Source organism: Pinus tabuliformis, chromosome 5_2 (assembly GCF_031772625.1).
Source record: "Pinus tabuliformis cultivar Carrire ecotype Pingquan chromosome 5_2, CPIR1, whole genome shotgun sequence".
Classification (NCBI taxonomy): Eukaryota; Viridiplantae; Streptophyta; class Pinopsida; order Pinales; family Pinaceae; genus Pinus; species Pinus tabuliformis.
In genome coordinates this window covers 328,146,152-328,153,760 of record NC_142306.1, presented here as the reverse complement: position 1 = coordinate 328,153,760, position 7,609 = coordinate 328,146,152, and positions in this window count along the sequence as shown.

The following is a 7,609-nucleotide window of genomic DNA, read 5'->3' as shown; positions in this document are numbered from 1 at the left end:
ATAGTACTACATGCTCGCAACACAACTTGTACGACATGCACACAATACCACATGTACACCAGTACCATATGTACAACATGTACATAGTACCACCTATACACAACACCACCTGCACAACATGTGCGCAACATGACATGTACACGACACCACATGTACACAACATCTCATGCATGACATGTACAGAACACTCCCTGCACACAACATCTCATGCATGACATGTACAGAACACTCCCTGCACACAACACCACATGTACAACATGTACACAACACCACATGTAAAATCATGCACACAACACCACATGTAAAATCATTCACACAACACCATATGTACATAGTACCACTTATATAACATGCACACAACACCATATGTACATAGCACCACATATACAACATGTACATAACATCATATGTACACAACACTGCATATCCAACATGCACATAGTACCACATGCACACAACGCCGCATATCCATCATGCACACAATACGATATGTACACAACACCGCATATCCAACATGTACATAGCACCATCTATACCCAGTATTGCATATGCAATATGCACACAACACCATAGGTACAATAACTGAATATAAAATATGCACAACATATACACAACAATAGCAATGCACATCCAAAACCACACTGCCTCTACTAAGAAACCTTGCTTCTAGTGTTTCTCTACCATACATGCTTATCCTAGCATACCACGGATCACGTTGTTTTCATTCCGCAGATGTATCTCTCAGCATTAGCTTGTCCATAACATAAACATAGACATAGCATAATCACATAATATCAATTCATATCCACATGATACTGATCTCAGAGATCTATTAGGCTACTCTTCCCAGTAGATTCCTCATGAACCCGAAATCTCTTCATGCCATTCACCTGCATAAGCAATCATTCCTCCACAAGAACGATTCCTGATGACCCTGTCAAACAACAACAACAACACACTCACACACACATATATATAACATCAACACAAAACAATCATGATCTTATCAGACAACATACATACATACATACATATATACATGCATATATATAAACATTAGCATAAACATGATCACAACATAATTACCAAATATCATAAGGTCAAGGTTAAGAGAACTCCTTTTATCCATGCACATCATGCACAACATTGAGAACAACCGTTCCCAACATAGCCAAGGAATTAGATGCCTCACATCCATTCACTTTACCTTTCCTGTTAGCTTTCTCATGATTATCCTGCCACCATCCATTTACACTAATGGACCCAACCAACTTAGATTGTCATACTCTTACCTTTAGCTGCCCTTATACATGCACTAACTTCATCTGAGTCTTACATTACATGTTGGGTTCCACACAACTCTCCCAGAGTTCCATCAAATTTCTTCTTTCCCAACCAATTCCCAAGGCCCTCAAAACATAAAAGGCAAGAACAAGAAACAAACAAGAAGAAAATCATGAAAACCAATAACAATACGACACCGCAAACAAAGTGGCATGATCATTCACTAAACATAACAAAACTTCAAATCAAGCGCAAGAAAATGACAAGGTACCGAAAGAAAAATACTCTCAACAGAAACCATGACTCAATCCCCATGGGTTCCCAGTGCTTCCAAGGGAAAGCTCAACCTGAGCCTTCTTCAAGATTCCATGGCAATTTCTTTGCCATGCAATTCTCTGTATCATACTGCCATAACACATAACTATCAGTGCATAAATAAATGTAACAATATACCAATTATCTTACCTTGTTGTGCCAATCACGTTGCCTTGTAATTGAACACACATGTTAGCCACATGTTCCAAATATCAAGACAACATATCTACTAATTTGAAATCAACCTTTACCAAGACTAACAATCATGTCATAATCCATAGTCAACTCATAGTCATTAGACATAATTCTACAACTGTCACCTACTTACAGTCAAGTACATATCAACTATCTCAACACATATATGTGATTAAAACCCTTAAAACAATATCATTCCTGCGAGCAATCTTACATAAACATAGTCATATTATGTAATTCATCAAACATTCAACCAACTTGCAAACATACCATGTTAAATAAGTCAACTAGATGATATAATCAAACACTCAAACATCAAATAAATGACATAGTGAAACTCATACCTTAATGTCATAACCCTAGTCATCTGCATAGGCCAATCCAATTTAGCATGATACATATAACATCAAGGTCTTAATGTAATAACGCTGATCATTAACTAACATATAACAACAACAAGTTAACATATAGCATGCTCATCAACAACATATAACATAATCATCAAGTTGACTATCATAAAACAACAATAATAATGCATACAACCACATGTTACTATCATTCATGACTATCCGACACATGTGCATATGACTGCACTAATCAAATAGCATTTATTGTACATGTAACCATAATAATAATAGAATGACAGGCATATCAGTAACCTTAATGCTTATAACAAACATTAACCAACATACATGCATACCCACCATACAAACCTATATGATGATCCGCTCTTACCCCAAAGTCCATTGTTGCAAATTCACTTTAATGATTTGCATCTCCTGCTCTATCTCAACCAACACATTAGCATCATAGCATACCAATATCATCATGATGACCTAATTGCATACAATGACCTCACAATGCATGTCTGACCTACCATACATGCATAACCATAACCATGAAAATGCATGCATAACAACATATAGACACTGACATGCATAACAAATGCATATACAACCATACACTCATGATGACACATCCCACAACAACACCATCAACCTTCACATGGTGACATCACCCCAACCATGATCAACACCATGCAAATGCAACAAGCCCATGGACTATAAGCATAAGGAACACATATGAAACCGACATGAATGCATGAACAACACCCTGCCCATCCAGTCGAAGGGTTGAACCATGCTCTAATACCACTATGTCGTATCGAATATCATACAAGGAGATCGGAAACGAGACACCACCCAAAGAGAACGAAACCATGCTCTGATACCACTTTGTGGTTTTAGATATGACCCAAAGAGAGGGAAACTCGCTTTGATACCACTAAGTGGTATCAGATATGACCCAAAGAGTGCTCAACCCGCTCTGATACCACTCTGTAACACCCTCCTCCCACATTTACCCAAGTAACCGGCCAACTGGGGTAAACATGTGACGAGAATTTACTATGATATGATTCGATTCCCTATGTGTCAGTTAAGGAAGTGGAACCGACAAAACACATCATACAGGCCTTCCACATCAGTAACAAAACTCTCAGGATCCATCCAAACCACTCAAGTAACCAACCCCTGAGACCAACTTAAGTTTTAGTGCATCAAACCCCTGTACGCTCCCTTGATATGGACAAGGGTGCATCTGGGAGGATCCAGAAGTTCCCACAGTAAGGGCAAGGGTGTTTCTGGGGACTTTTTTGCCCATTGTTGTGCATGCGACTCCGAGATTTGTGCCACTTTTTCAGGCCCAGAGCCTAGGTCACTGCTCATAAATCAATGACACCTTCAGAGATGAACATTCACAGCAAAACAAAAATACATTTGCAAAAACATCAACAAGGACTAGACTAGACCCCTACTAGCCATGATAGGCATTTCGTCAAACATATCACAAATATGAAATCTACAGGTCTTAACAGCATAACTGAGCATAGGGGTCTCATACTTATCTGAGATTCGCTATGAGGCATTGTTTCCTTATCACATTAGTTGCATTATCATCTATTAGGCCATAGATACATTGTTCATTCATTTACAAGTAAAAACATGATGAGAGCCATACATAGCCATTGTCATAATACATGTTCATAACCAACATAATAACAACAAAAATACCAAGGAAACAACAACCATATAATCCACATATAAACCAATATAATACTCATGAATTAACAAGGAGAAATAACCTCATATTAATGATGCAATGACCAACCAGGTTTGGGACTTCCATGAACCACCCGACCATAGACATGGCTGAGATAAATCTTTGTTCAGTCAGTCACCCCCATGCCATATTCCAAGCATGAATGCGGGATCTCATGGAACAATCCATTAAAACCGAACTAGGGTTTCCATAGGCCAAACCACCTTAACCCATCAAACAGTGATTCCACCTCATGGTCGGACATCACAAACCATCACCAGATTGGTCTCTACCAAGCGTTTGTTCCAACAAGGCTTTTGGGACTAGTGACTCAACCCATAGTTGTCCCCTGGTTCCAGAGCATTTTTCCAATTAAGGCTCCAGGACTAGTAACTCAACCCACCAAAGCCTCCAGAGCATTTGTCCAACCAAGGCTCCAGGACTAGTAACTCAACCCAAGTTGTTATAGGGCTCTAGAGCATTTGTCCAACCAAGGCTCCAGGAACTAGTAACTCAACCCATAGCTAAAGGAACATGAGAACCAAGCAGAAAATAAAAGGAAATGAACCCACAACACAATGAATATCCCGGAAATGGCAAGGCTAGGAAAATCCACTGTCAATCTAGGTAATCCTCCATGCCAATGACAGATCATAACCAAGAAACCACATACATATGCCATGCATGCCGAAACTAGCGAGGAAAACATACATGCAACTCGGTACCTGCAAGAAAAACCCGTTGTAGCTGCTGATCCCGATGTCCTCTTGCGCTTTCCTGCTCTTCCTTTTCCTTCTTGCTCCAAGCATCAAAGTATGCCACACTCTCCAAGGGTGATCCAAGAAAACTCTAAGTGTCTAAGAGTATGAGAGAGAGAAAATAGAATGAGAGCTCCAAAACTAAATTGACAAAAAGCTTACATTAACCAAGCTTGAGCAAAATCTTGAGCTAGAAGCTTACACTAACCAAGCTTGAGAAAAATCCTATCAGCTGATCATCATAAGCCTTTTATCAATGACGCCTCTATTTTCTTCATTTCCCATTATTTTCCTTCATTTTCCTCCTCACGTGCAACCTGTGACCTTTCACCTTCGTTTTCTCCTAATTTCCTTTATTTTCATAAATAAATGCTAATTAATGCAACTTTGCCTTTCCAAAGCCTTTGTCATTGACTTTGCCAATTTCCTTAGCCATAATAAATCGAATGAACACCCACTATGATATTTTGCCCAACATTCATCTTGGAATACATGTCCCATGACCTTGGTCTTATTTTTGCCTTTATTAACTTTTACATGGAATTTTTAACTAAGGTTGTTACACCTTCAGAATAGTAACTTGTAGGATGTTGGTCTTTGGGAAAGTAAAAGGAAGCATAAACAATATTTTTTTATGCACCTACAAGTTTTCTTGTAACCAACACATAATCTTGTAACTCTTATTACATGAATACATAATGGCTACAAGACTACATATAACATGCCAACTCAAGACAATTTGTAGTATGTTGGGTTCTTTAGCAACACATGATGATTGGATTAGGGTATGAAGTCACCAAATGACTTCAAATCCCTCCTCTTCTTCCTCCATCCTTAAAGTCTTCTTTAGAAAAAGGATTTTTCATTCAATCATTCAACAGGGTGATCAATTATTATTTTTCAAGACACACGGGCATTTGTTCCAAAATAATAATGTCTAACAACCTCAACACTTTAGTACTCAACAACGTAAACACTTCAAAGTAGACAATCTCAACACACCAATACTTAACAAGCCCAACAATTTTATGATCAAGAACCTTAATATTCTCATAAGCATGAAGGTTCCAAGGGTTTGTTTGCAAGTATGTTTTAATCACATGGTAAGACCAGAGGTATGCATGTTAGATTAAGCTTTTAATACGTTAGGACATGGAATTATATTTTTGATAAATCCTTGATCTTTATCAACATGAGTAATCCTTGATCATTATCAACATGAGTGACTTTTCCACCACCTCATTCAATGTCCCTTACCATGATTCCATTCCACATCACACTTACCATCGTTCTCTTGTCCACTTCCAACAATCGACGCTCATCACGAGGTATGCTCTGCATCCACGATCATTCAATAGAGTGCCTCCCTACTCATCTAATTAACAAGACTTGGGATGAGTTCCTTGACTAGGAGTTCTACTTCAATCAATTCACCTTCTCTCTCTCAATCCATCTTCCCACTTCGTCACTAGTAGATAATCATTGAAACGAAGGGTACCTTAATGCTCCTCCATTGAAGCTAATATGGGAAATTTAGGAGTTGCTAGGAAAGAGCCTCTGTCAAACATATTTTTGGAGGCATATCTTAGATACAATGCATGTAAACCCATATTGAAGGAAACAAGATGGCTTCCATTTATCAGGAGCCTTTATGGGTATGACAATGCAGTCACCCAAGCTTTTGCAAAAGGCTTTGATGGATAAATTGCTTGTGTTGGAGACATAGTCATGGCCATTTTTAGATGAGTCAATGGCCCAAGCCACTAGAATCCACTAGACTGGCGATTAATGGTTTAAAGACAAGCATACTGAGAAGGAGGTGTTGAGATGATTCTTGTGCTCAGAGGACTTGAATGTTGACTAGGGAAAAGGGGTCTTGAGGTCATAGATATTTGATAAATGGCGTAACCTCCTATTCGTAATCCAAAAGTATGTTACATGTGAAGGGATGTATGTGATAACCTTCCTTTACAATATCATATTGTTGTTCCATTTCTAAGCAAGTGAACTTGTTAATTTCCCTTTTTATTTGAATAAAAGTCTTGGTTGCATCGCAAAGAAAGTGTACAAGAACCCTACAAACATGAATAATAGTTTGTATCATCATGGGTTGATAAAGCTCCTAATATTAGAATATCTTAGGAAAAGGGAGGACACATGGAACAATTTCCTTACTAGAAATTGGTTTGATGCCCAACCCCACTTGCTAAGAGAAGCACCTTGAGAACCTAACATAGAAATAGTTGAAGAAGTTGATAGAGGAAAATAAGTTGACGAGGAGGAGGAAAACAAGAGTAATGACAACATATTTGAAATTCAACAGTGTGAGGAAAACCCCAAGAAGGCTGACAAGGTGACAAAACAACTTATTCTCACTAGAAGGGTGACTAAGATTATGGAAAGAAGAGCATCACTCCAGCAACGTGAGGAAGCTTCTTTCCCCCTCCAAAGCACCTCAAAGAGGCCTCATCCTCTCTTCACCCTCAAGATTCAAAACAAACTATATCTCTTGAAACTTCCGAGGAAGATACATTTAACATTGTGTTTACCACATTTAGCCATGTAAACAAAAGGAAGTTATAGCCTCTTCATCCAAAAGATCCCGAATGAGATATACTAATCCCAAGATTTATGATGTCCATCTTCAAGACATTGTTGGTCCATCTACTCTTGTTGAGTTTAAAGACACTACTGATTATTATTAACAACCTATACCAATTACCTCATCTACTGTCTCAAGTGGAACTTCACTTCCAGGGTTAAGGAAGAAAGATAAGAAAATTTCAAAACTAAAGGCAATGGTTGAAGAGTTCAAGGTGTTGGATTGTTATGTCAAGAACGATAACTCTATCCTAAAGAGCAAAAATGCTCAACTACAATAAGAAATTCATAGGTTGGTGGTGAAAAATGAGAAAATGTATAAAATTATTAGGAAATGGTGCAAAAGGAAACATTAT